Source organism: Argiope bruennichi, chromosome 3 (genome assembly GCF_947563725.1).
Source record: "Argiope bruennichi chromosome 3, qqArgBrue1.1, whole genome shotgun sequence".
NCBI classification, from domain to species: Eukaryota; Metazoa; Arthropoda; class Arachnida; order Araneae; family Araneidae; genus Argiope; species Argiope bruennichi.
The window spans coordinates 36,380,144-36,392,258 of NC_079153.1; the positions used below are offsets into that span (position 1 = coordinate 36,380,144).

Genomic DNA, 12,115 nt, shown 5'->3' on the forward strand with positions numbered 1-12,115 from the left:
AATAAAGAGAGTAAAAACTGAGCGAGAAACTGACAATTTGAAAAGAAAAGCTGATCGTGAATCTGCTAAGCTGCTGCAAAATCTGAAAAATTGATGCGGTATTTAGAAAATGGAGATATAAGCTAAAAAAAACCTTCAAGCAAAGGAAAATTCGCCAATGGAGTTTATAACTGGAACTGACGAACATCAACATCATATACAGTGTCGGAGAACATCGGCATTGGCGAGTGAAAGCGAGTAAGGTATATATATATATATATATATATATATATATATATATATATATATATATATATGATGCTTGTATATGTATATTTATATAAAAGTAAAAAATCTAACGATCGTTATGAAAAAAATTCTCAACATATGAAATCTTATAAAGATCAAATATTAGAATTAAAAAAAATAATAATCTTTAAAAAAAACTCTTATATTTAATTAACTCTTTCTAGGGAAGTGGGAAGTATGCTTCCCACCAGATTTATCAATCTTTGTAAGAAATTATGTAGTTTGGCCTAAGTTCTGACACATTTTTTTAGTAAGAAACTTAGATATTTTAGTTCTTTATCTCACACTAAATGATGTGTCTAGATTTGTTACTTAATTATTAATTAACCAAATGAATTAATGAATCAAATTAAATTTATCTAATAAGCTAAATAAATCCCTTTTCTTATTCTAATTTCAAGCCTAAAAATATTTTAACATAATATGACTAGAAAAAAATGGCCCTTTAATGGGTTAAGTAATATATAATTTAAAGTAAAACTTCTTTTTAGTATAAACGTGCCGTTATGATTTTTTGGACTTGAATGGACTTAAGCGTTTTGTTTATCTAGCTTAATTAAAGACACTAACGAAATTTCTCATGAGTGCATACATTTTATAAGTACTTACATTCGTTTACTGTTATTTTCTCTGAGCGATTAACCACTACATCATATTATCATTACTCAAGTTATATTATTTTTCAGATATTATTTTGTTTCGTGAGAATTTTCTACGTTGTTGGATTAGAATAAGGCTTCTTGGTCTTTGGATCCTGGTCATATTCGAGATCATTATCGCTTATGAAATTTTTGAGTCCTGAAAACGTTCGTAAAGCATGTCTTCGACAAATACATTAATTCCACGCATTATATGATTAATACCAATTTGATACCTTGCACATCAAATATTTTACATTGAGAAATATTTTATATAATATATATATATATATATTCTGTTAGCACTTCATTCAGATATTTTATTTCCCTTCATAAATGTATATTTGAAGTCAGCGAATAACTTACAATCAAATATAAGATAAAGAAAATGAATCACGCTCAACAAGAGAAGGAAAGTAGATGAAATTTATTCATCCTTCATTTAATATTCATTGCATACAGTATTAAATGAATTCACATATTCATATAATAGTAATTCTGCTTAAGAATTTTGCTTATATATGAGTTATATGATATTCTTCTAGTCAATCCTTAAAAATAGCGCAAAAAATTGTAATAATATCACTTTCATTAAATGAAGTCCATCTGCATTCGCAGTTTAGTATTTTCCTAATTTTGTTCAGTTGAGTAATATTAGAACCAATGGCCCGATAGAAAGCAGGATCTTGTGTAAGACACCCATTTCCTATTGAAGCCCGCCATATATATATAAAACAGACACATTTAAATCCGTCCGGATTGATTGTCCTTTATAGGGATCAAGGGCGCAACAACTTTTTTTTTTTTTTTAAATTACAGCTAATCGCCCTATTACCACAGAATTAAACCATATAAGCAGGCCTGAAAAGCGTAACGACTGGATGCCAAGGAAGAATATAGATACCTTTGGCGTCATTCTTAGGGGGTGATATGTAGACAACACATTGCTGCGTAAAAAACATTTTTTAAAGAGAAATATCATGAGGTGGTAAAAAAAAAAAAAAAAAAAAAAATCATGTCTTGAGCTCCATTTACCATCGCTACGCCACTTAAAGAGACATGGCGTTTAGTTCTTATAATGAATGCGGCTCGAAATTTAAGGGATACCCCCTGCCAACCCAAGTATAGGCCAAAACGGAACTCCTATAAAACTACAATAAAATTGAGTTATATTAATTTTCTTGTAAAAACACTTAAAGGGCATTTGTTATCTCATTCAATGCGCTCAAAACTTTGTAATTACCTCAAAGTTACATGGCGCAAGATCATCGTCACTGTCTAATCTCATCTCCAACTCATCAGGAGAAGAAAAAGGGGTGGAAAGTTATTGGCATCTCTCGGAACACCCTTACATAACTGCTAAAGAATTCGAAGTGTGGACGCAGCAGAACAAGCAATGAAAACCACAGAAGTTGGAAAGAACATGTACCTTAAGCCGATTTTCTTCCAATTGTAGTGCTACTCTCTGTGCAAGGTGTTGAGTGAATCAGGCTCTATCAGAGAGTTCGGTCGTATCTCTTGTCCAGAGAGACTCGGAGACTACTAATCAGTTTCCCTAATGTACCTCACCAATTACCAAGTGGCCCAGTCTCACCTTTATCATTTGGCAAAAATAAAAATGGGCTGGAACGTGTTGGTTGGGAGTCTTGATGGCGGAGTTAATGAAGTTGTTTTTTCATTCCCTTCTCTTTTTTTTTTTCTTTCCAAAGACGGCAATGTATTTTTAAGATACGGGCAAGCACATTCAGTTCATCATGTTTTGGTTAGCTAGATGAGAGGAAAATATTTAATTTGAGAAACGATAGGTTTACTATATAGAAGGCGGGAAAATAGCAAATCCGACAACCATGCATAAAAGCAATGAAAATTTCGATTATTTTTTTAGGATATGTCTAGTGGTCGATTTTAATTTGGTTCTGTGGCTGTGATCTTTTTAAATGATACGTAGTTTTACAGAAAACTGAGCTGTCAGAAAATAGCGATTACTGGAATCCTATATAAAATTTTCTACTATGAAAATTGCAGAATATTGCAATATTCATTAAAAATCACTGAGGATAAAAATAATTTGGAATAAATATTTAAAAATATTAAATTGTATATATATAGATATACATATTATTTCTAATTAATTTTATGTTCTAAAAGTAATTCCTAATCTCTTGTACTCTGGCTTCACCGTAGCTTTAATTTTTGAGATGCAAGGGCTATTATTTCACCACCGAACCAAAATGCTGTGTTGAAATATTCATTCCTTAAACTATAAAAGCAAAATTACCCCCCCCCCCCACTCCTCCTGCTTTCTGTTTTTTCATTCGGTTCTCTGCACTATATCCGTCACGGCTTTAACAAAGAAATTTTGACAAAATATTAATTTTTTTTAATTATAGAGAATAAAAATCGTAAAGACTTCTACGCTTATTTCTTTAAAGAGTGATGTATAAAGCTGTTTTACCAATTTAAATTCGTTTTATAATTTTATGACAAGAGTCGGGAGAGTGTAAATTTTAGTGCTATCTTATCACAAAAATTATTAAATCTGTTAAATATTAAATTATATTAATATAAAACTTATATTAAAAAAAATTCATAATTTACCGAAGCATTTTCTCATATACAAATGTAGCAGGCTTTATTGTAAAGAGGTTTTGGAAAGATAATGATTATTTAAAAGGTCGAAATATCTAATTATTTACAACAATTTATTGAATTTCCAAATAACCTTATTATTATTTTTATATTCAAAGAATTACGTGTTACATTTTATTTTTATGCCATCATAACTGGATCTAATTACAGCAACGACATAATCCAAGCTATGAAAGATCTAAAATCATCAAAGAAAAATTTCACTGGATAGCAAACCTAACAACCTAATTACAAGAACTTTTTAAACACGAAAATTTATCCAACCACAAGATGAAAAAAAAAAAAGATTGCGCCCCGTTATTATCCAACGTTAATCCTCCTCTGGGACGACCACTTTAAGACTTGTTTCCACCAAGAAATACAAGAAACTATTTCCCAAACCCACAATTACCATCCTAAAAGCGTATACCGCTTAACAACTGCGGTTATACAATATTATGACGGCCGGATCTATGAAGAAACTGCTTCTCTCAACTACCAGCTGTGTGGACAAAGGACTTGGCTCTAATGTCCTCATAAAAGTCTACTAATATCGAATAAAGTTCCACGGCCAGCTGACAAAACCGAACATTCTACACGTGTATAACACGCCGTTAAAGGCATTCACGATCCTGCTCAGGTAATTACGGCCTCTTTTAATGCGGTACCTTCGACTCTTTTGCAGGGCATAACAAGCCCTCTGCGCCATGAAAAAGCCTCCTAATGTTATGTCTTCGAACCTTCGTGTTAACCTCAGAAGCTCGTATTTTAACCGTTCACAGGACGCTGTCCTTTTTTCTCAGAACGTTATTTTCTAACATAGCTTCTTTTCGGTTTAATTGACAGTTATCCATGAAAATGAGTGCAATTTCTAGAGAAAAAATTGATTTAATTAGAATCGGTAAGATTGTTTAATGATTGCAAATGAGAATTCTTTGTTCTTCAAGGTTTTTTTTTTTTTTTTTTTTTTTTTTTCAAAAAGTTTTGAAAGCAAACAGTATATGCATTACTTAAGAGTTGTATTATTTAAGCGTTGAGAATATTAAAATTTTATCAAGACGAATCCTTATTAAATGTGAATTCAAACATGCTAATCATTGTGTAGGCTTTCTCTAATATATATGCATATTTGGCGTGGAGTTGTCATTTCCATTTTCAGCTAACACGTAAAATATCTGTATTTATTTTTAAATTCATTTCTCGTTTATCACTTTATGGATCGTCACATGAAAATGAAATAATCATTTATTATTCCATATCTTAGGTTCGATTAGTTTTCTATTTCGAGGCTAGCCTATTAACTTTCTAATTTTGATTTCAAGGAGTTATTAAAATACCCTTTCAAAATCTGCTTGCTATTTTAACTTTCTTACATACAAAGTAAACAAGGAGAAAGTGGCATAATCTGCAAAATATTTAAAATCGAGATTTTGAGAAATATTTATGTTTCAAACCTACTTCAATCCAAAAAACATATTTTTGGAAAAATGTCTTTCTGTCTGTGAGCAGGATAATTAAAAAACTGCTTTGAGATTGACGGATGATATTTGGTACATACTTTCTATTCTACATTTGTAACTTCGGCCCGTCAAATTTTGAACGAAATCCATTCTGAGAAAATCTACTTTTCTGGCTATCCAAATAAAAGTTAACTCGATAACTACAAAACAAGAGAGCTAAAATGATAAAAATTGGCAAACAGATTGACACATTATAATATACAGATAAGTATCAAACTTGGAGCCACATTCATCAAAGGTCTGACAATCTATCAGTCTGCACTTTCACAAGCATGTAAATGTGATAATTAAAAAAATGCAACGATTTCAATAAATGAAATTTGGCATGCGATTTTGAGACTACAATTGTAGTTTTGAATCTAATTTTGGTTTTAACAGGATGGAAAAAAGCATCAAAAATGAATATTCATTTTTCTGATACTTGTGTATTAATCGCATCCTTGCTATTAATCATCAAAGAACACAATCTAACAGGCTCCTTCGCAATTATTGTTCTATAAAAGGAAGCGGTAAATAACATACATTTATAAGAGAGTATGAGACATTCGAAAAGACCACTTCACTGGTTTTTCTATTAAAAAAAAATCAGACAAAAATTAACGATAAGATCCTAATAAAAAAAAATCAGATAGATCCTAATGAAAAAATCACGTATCGAAAATTTTCATCCGAAGCAAAACAGAATATTTCATTTCGAATCATAAGATTTTAATGCTTGTTTTTATTGTGGGATTTGCTTATTTAATTTCTATTTAGCCATCTTTTATCTGACGTATTGTAACTTACCAGAAATTTATTCATCATGTTTATTTCTTCTCGTTCTGACAAAAACGACTTAAAAGTAATAAACAAATTTATTACATTCCGTTTCGCTCTGAAATATAATTTTAGCAAATTTCTAAAAGGAAATATTAATATTTCTAACAATGCGCTGATTGATAACATATAAGTGTGATGATGTAAGATATGATAGCTGAACAGAAGAATTTAACAAGATTTCATGGATGAGGGATTTTATAATTTTTACGAATATTAAATTTTCGGTTTATTTACGTAATATACTAATAGATCGTATGTAAAGATAGATAAAAAAATAGATGAAAAAAATACTTAGATAAAGGGAGTATTACAGCATTCTATGGCCTTAATGTATTCCCAGAAAATACCTCAACTGTAATTAGATCAAGAAATTAATTTCAACTTTATTAGGAATTGTATATTTGTTCATGAATATAAAATATATAAAGCTTGATGGGAGGACTTTTAATTATTGAAACAAAATCGCAGAACAAGGCTTAATTTGTTGAAGATCCCTCCTCCCAGATGGATCCCCGTATTTATGACCAAGGCGTGTCTTCACGAAAAGTAAGAAATGCTCACTACTGCAAGGCTATAATCTGTTAATTGCGATAATTACTCAGCACGTTTGCTCTTAGTTCGTCCTTGGTTAAGCACACTGGTATAGTTGCTCTTAAAATCAAGTCACATGCGCTGAAAATGCAGTTTTAACAGCTTTGTAAAGTAGTTCAGGTCGAAAAAGAACAAAATCGCATGCCTTCCTGCTTTAAAAAGAGATTCTATTCAGTCTTTTACCCGATAATTATTTCTGTTTAAAACTCTAATGAGATGCTTCATAACTGAAGGCAAGACATGACAGTTATTAATCAAAATTATTATTATTCTTTTCCTTTTCTAGGAATCTTAAGTGATATTTAGGTGGAAAAATATTTCTCGAGTTATTTTAGAGTTCTTATATAATTGTTTTACATTTTTTGATAATTATCATGCCGTTTTTATAGCAAAATTGATATGTCATTGAAGTACTATTTTACAGTTACTTGCATTTATTAAAAAACTACAGCTATATAGATAGGATATGAATTAAAACGGAAATAAAGCAGCATTCTTTTTCAATCTAAAAAAAAAAATAAATTTATAAAAATTGTAGAATTTTTCTTTTTTTTTTTATTAATAAAAAGAATGTGATGAAAAGTATACTTTTAGTCTAAAGATAGAAAGAACAATTAGTAAATCGGAAAAACGACGCATAAAAAAAAGCCAAAATATTGGCGAAAAGTATCTATCTTTGTCAAATAATTTTCAGATGACATTTATGGTTTCCAAAGCTTGAAAGGAAAGGCGTTAAAATATAATTTTCTCTTCTCTTATAAACTCAGAGACATTCGGTTTGATTTGATAATAAGGAGCATTAAATACCAGAGCTGTATTTCTCAATATATCGAAAAGTGTACTTACTTTAAATAAAAAGTAAAATTTAAAAAAATATTAAAATGTATTGCTTTTAAATCTTTTCTTGGCAGACGGTGGCGCACTTATAGGTAAAAACAGTGTATCAAAAAGTTAGCTTTTCATGATGGGTCGTATATTTGTTCACCAAATTAATTTGTCATTGATCGCTTGTTATAAGGACAATGTGCTTTTTATTTCGTTCAGATATCTAAGAGTTCTCAAGTTCCGGTTCTGCAGTTCATGGACAGCAGAAATCCGCATACGTATTCAGGAATCCAGACAGCTGGCCCTGGTTTTTACTAAAATAATCGCAAATAAGCCACTTGACGCCACCATCGAGACACTGTGTCCTCTTTGAATTGGTCAGTTAACGGGCCAAAAATGAAACACGCGCATAAACACGGTCGAAATTCAAGTGAAATTCTACGAATCCACTATCGACCGTCAACACGGTGATAAATAAGGGGAAACAATGACGGGGCTTGTCCTGCAGCTTTCCTCCAACTTCGAACAACTGTGAGTGAAGAGAAGTGTTGAAGCTGCAAACAGACAACCCCAATTATGGAATCGCTCTTGACATGGAATATGAAGTACATTAAAGTGAAGTTTACAGCTAATCACTCAGTGGCAAATAAACATATAGTTTCTCTTCTTTCTCTTTTATTTTCTTACTACTTTTATATCACCTTTAGTGTCTCCCCCCCCTCCTCCCCAAACACTTAATGTAGATAAAGCTATCAGTCAACACACTTCGATGCAGATCAATTATGCACTTTTATCGCTTCCATCCGTGTTGGAAATTGACTTAACGCGATAGTCCAATTTGTACACAGAGTCTCCCTGAGATAAGGTGATTTGTTTGTGTCGCAGAGCGGCTTTAAAGCTCGGTTGACAACTACCTTTGCCACTAATATGGTCCAATTGCCTTTTTAATCATCAGAACAATTGTCTCATTTTTTTTTCTATTTCGTTTTTATATCCAAAATTATCATGTACACATTTTTTTTTTACAAATTTCGTTCAGTTCTTCTTGCGAATATAAGAATTTTTTTAAAAAAACTTATTATTATTATTGCAATAAGCTACATTTTTTTAAAAAAAATGATTCTTATAAAAAATGATTCAAATAAATGTTGTTCTTATGTATCTTTCATGAAACAATTAAAAATTTATTTGACATCTTTTGGACATCCCTCCCCACCCCCAAAAAGAATAGAAAGAAAAGCGCATGGTTTTATGAAAATCAAATGGAATGCAATACTCTCTGCTCTCAAGTTCCGACAACGATGTGCAGGCATTAGAGGTTGGATTTTTAGAGGTTTAAAAGGATGGACAATAAAGGATTAGAGGAGTTTGACAAGTTCATTTAATATTTACTCCAAATTACATCAGTACGCTTTTCAATAAAATAATCTTCTGTTACTTCATTTTTTATAAAAATTACTTTTTTTCCTCTTTTCCAAAAAAATTTGTAAGATATCATGGACGCCAAACATTTTTGCCGTACTATTTCTTTAGTCAGCTATTGATTTGACATATATATGTGTTATATTTGAACCCCGACATCTGGAAAATGTCGACATTCTCGAATGTCACCATTCATGCACTCGCCATTCCTGTGAATGTCAACATTCACCAGATGAGAGTATCGACACTTACCAGAGAATGTTGGCATTCTATTATTTCGGTCTTTCACCGTAACATATGCATTTCATTATTTTTAAACTTAATAATTGATTTTTGCAATGGACCCGGTTCAGAGATTTTAACTAGAAATTTTGTTTTGATTATACAAAATGGTTTGTAAATGTTTCTTCTCTGACTTTACATTATTATTCCTCAAAAGGATTAATTCCATTATGAATGATTTGATGAAGCGTACTTGATAATATTCAATGTTTTTTTTTAAATATTTCTTTATGATACTTCTAATATCAAGACAGTGAAGTAAAAGGCTCTTTGAATTTTGATGCCTATTTTTATAGAAATGCTTTCTGAAATGTTAAAGAATGCATTAAATTTTACAACTTCTAAATATTAATAATTCATGTTAATAATAATTAACTAATATAGCATGTAATCATAATTAACTAATATACAAGCCGATTTAATCCAAGAATTTTAAAATGATTGTATTTTTAAAACTTGTGAATGTTATGGTATAAAGAGCATTTTCTTAAGATTTAATCTTTTTTCTAGCAACAATATTTATTTATCAGTAAAATCAATTTTTCCTGAAAATGAATCGAAATCTTTGAGCCATTACTTATAATTAACAGACCGAAAAAATGCTGTTAATCGCTTTCACAAAATATCTACTCGAAGAAAATTATCTAATGAAAAATCATGGCTTTTCAGCATTCCACTCACTGAATCACCATATTTCCACACATCATTATTCATTTCAGAATTCAACGCATTGTCATACTGCAAACGACGCCGTCACACGCCGTTTTACATAGAATAAACGGGTCATCGCACTTAAGTCTTCAAAAATGTTTGCTTGAATTCATCACGGATTCTTCTCTTCTTGCGTCAGAGTTTCTGTCATCAAAGATCAATCAATCAAATCTACCAACAATACTAATAGAGCTGGCAGAGCTACCTTGTCATCATCGCCAAGATCGCCGTAACTGGAGAACGCTTTATTATCAATCGCAGCTAAAGTCCTCCCCTATATTTAAATTGTTCCAGAGGTTGACTTGAAAACAATCGCCGAAGCACATCACATCGTCGATTCTGCATTTAAAGCGTGTAAAACATAAAACAGCGGCGAAGTTAAAACTAAAGGGAATCGTTACTTCGTTTAGTTATCTGTCATTAAACTAGAAGCCGCTCATAAATTTATGAATAACTAGTGATAATCTCTGAAACTCAGGAATTCTACAAATTTCTTTGATTTAGTATAGATAATAATACTTTTGAAAGACACTGGCTGAAACGCTTATCAAGCCAACGCCAATGTTATTTTCGACAAAATATAAAAGAATGACTTTTATTGAAAACTTTCATTTGCAAAACAAAGCTAGAGATTTTCCTCTGATAAAGATACGATCATTTCTGGACTTCTTATTGTAAAACGATAGAATGAAATAGAGGAGACAATCTAGCACAACTGCAAACACGACGATACATAGCAGCGTATTAGAAATTTTAAAATGCAGAAAACAAAAATATGTATTTTATGTTTTGGGCTATTTATACAGAACATGAATTTCCTGTATCACTCATATCAAATATAAATCTTGGATTACAAGACATTTATTGACTTTTCTCTATTGTAGACGTTTCATTTTGTCACCAAAAAATTGTCATAAGCAATAAAAGTAAACAAGAAGGACTATGTGAATTAACATAAGATTTCTTGTAAGCGGCACTAATGCTCTATATCATAATCAACGTTGATCAAAGAATCTAAAGTTCATTTAAGTTGATCAAAGAATATAAATTCAATTGAACCTCTCAATTTTAAATTAGTAATCTGAATACGCTATGACTGAGTGTAAAATTTTGTGAACTTTTTTAATTAGGGGAAGCCATTCAGGATATCTTATAAAAAAATAATAATCGACTTTTTAACGATATATTTATTTTAAAGAAAGATTAAACCTTCTGTATAAAACAAAAGGCAAACTAAATGATCACTTGATATTTTAAATGACAAAAGTTGCAAATCAAGCATAAAAGAACAAAAAGCTATGGTTTAATAAATGTAATCGAAATGTAATTGGCAGCATCTTATCGGATTCAAAATGCAAGAACAAAACCAATTTAGGCCTTCAATACTTTGATTTTGATTGAAGAAAACAACGAAATGGAATGACTCTGTGATTGATAATGTTTTATAATTTTCCTTTAAGTTTAAAGTTATGACGTCCTATGTCTGTTTTGAGTAATTTTACTGAGTAATTTAGATAACTTTATTCCCCTCTTTTTATATTACTTCTTTTTATATACTTTTATGTTACTTTTTATATATCTTCTTAAGTTATACTTTTTTTTTTAATTATCTATATCTATTTTGCCGTTTTTCGTGTTTTATGCTGTCAAAATGATTAAATTAATCAAGATAAAACTTTTTTTTGTTGAATCACAGTGCGTAGCAATTTGTTCTTAATATGATGGAATCATTCTAATTTAAAAAATAAATGTTCGTCAGCAAAATAAATAAATAAATGAAAAACAAAAATAAGGAACAGGAAGAACAACAATTTTAACAGTAAGCTGAACAATCAATTTCAACGAGATCATTAAAAAGTATTCAAAATTGCTTATCATTGAAAATTATGTACATATTTGCCAAAATTTAAATTTCCAATGTTTTGTCACGATACAATTTGTGAAAGTAATACATATACAAATCTCTAATTACATCAAGTTTATTAACTTTTCACATTTAGCTTAAGAACAAAAATGGCAGGCATTTATACTTTAATTACAATTTAAATGAAATTGACAGAAATTATTATATTATCAAATTCTAAAAGTTTCCTGCCATATGAAATTTCTTTTAAAGTTATAATCTTAGTTGAGAACAGGTACTTTTTTTTTTTTTTGCTCTACTTTCAATGAAGATATAAAAATATTGTAACTAAATAATCTAGTTTCATAATTTTTATTGAAACTTTATCATTTCTAACTGCAAACTACTAAAAAACCCAAACGTTTTATTTTTATTATCGTGGCATTATAGGTATAAATAATGTATGCAGTTTAAAGAAAGAAAAAAGTTACTAAAAATTATTGTTCGCATATATTAAAACTGATATTTTCCTGCATACCAAAAGAAGA

The 12,115-nt window shown here is 30.2% G+C and overlaps 1 protein-coding gene across 1 annotated transcript in view; it reads left to right on the plus strand.

The window, feature by feature from the left end:
* LOC129963804 (T-box transcription factor TBX20-like) overlaps positions 1-12,115 on the plus strand; it is a 134,802-nt gene that overhangs the window by 62,779 nt on the left and 59,908 nt on the right. The window lies entirely within an intron of this gene.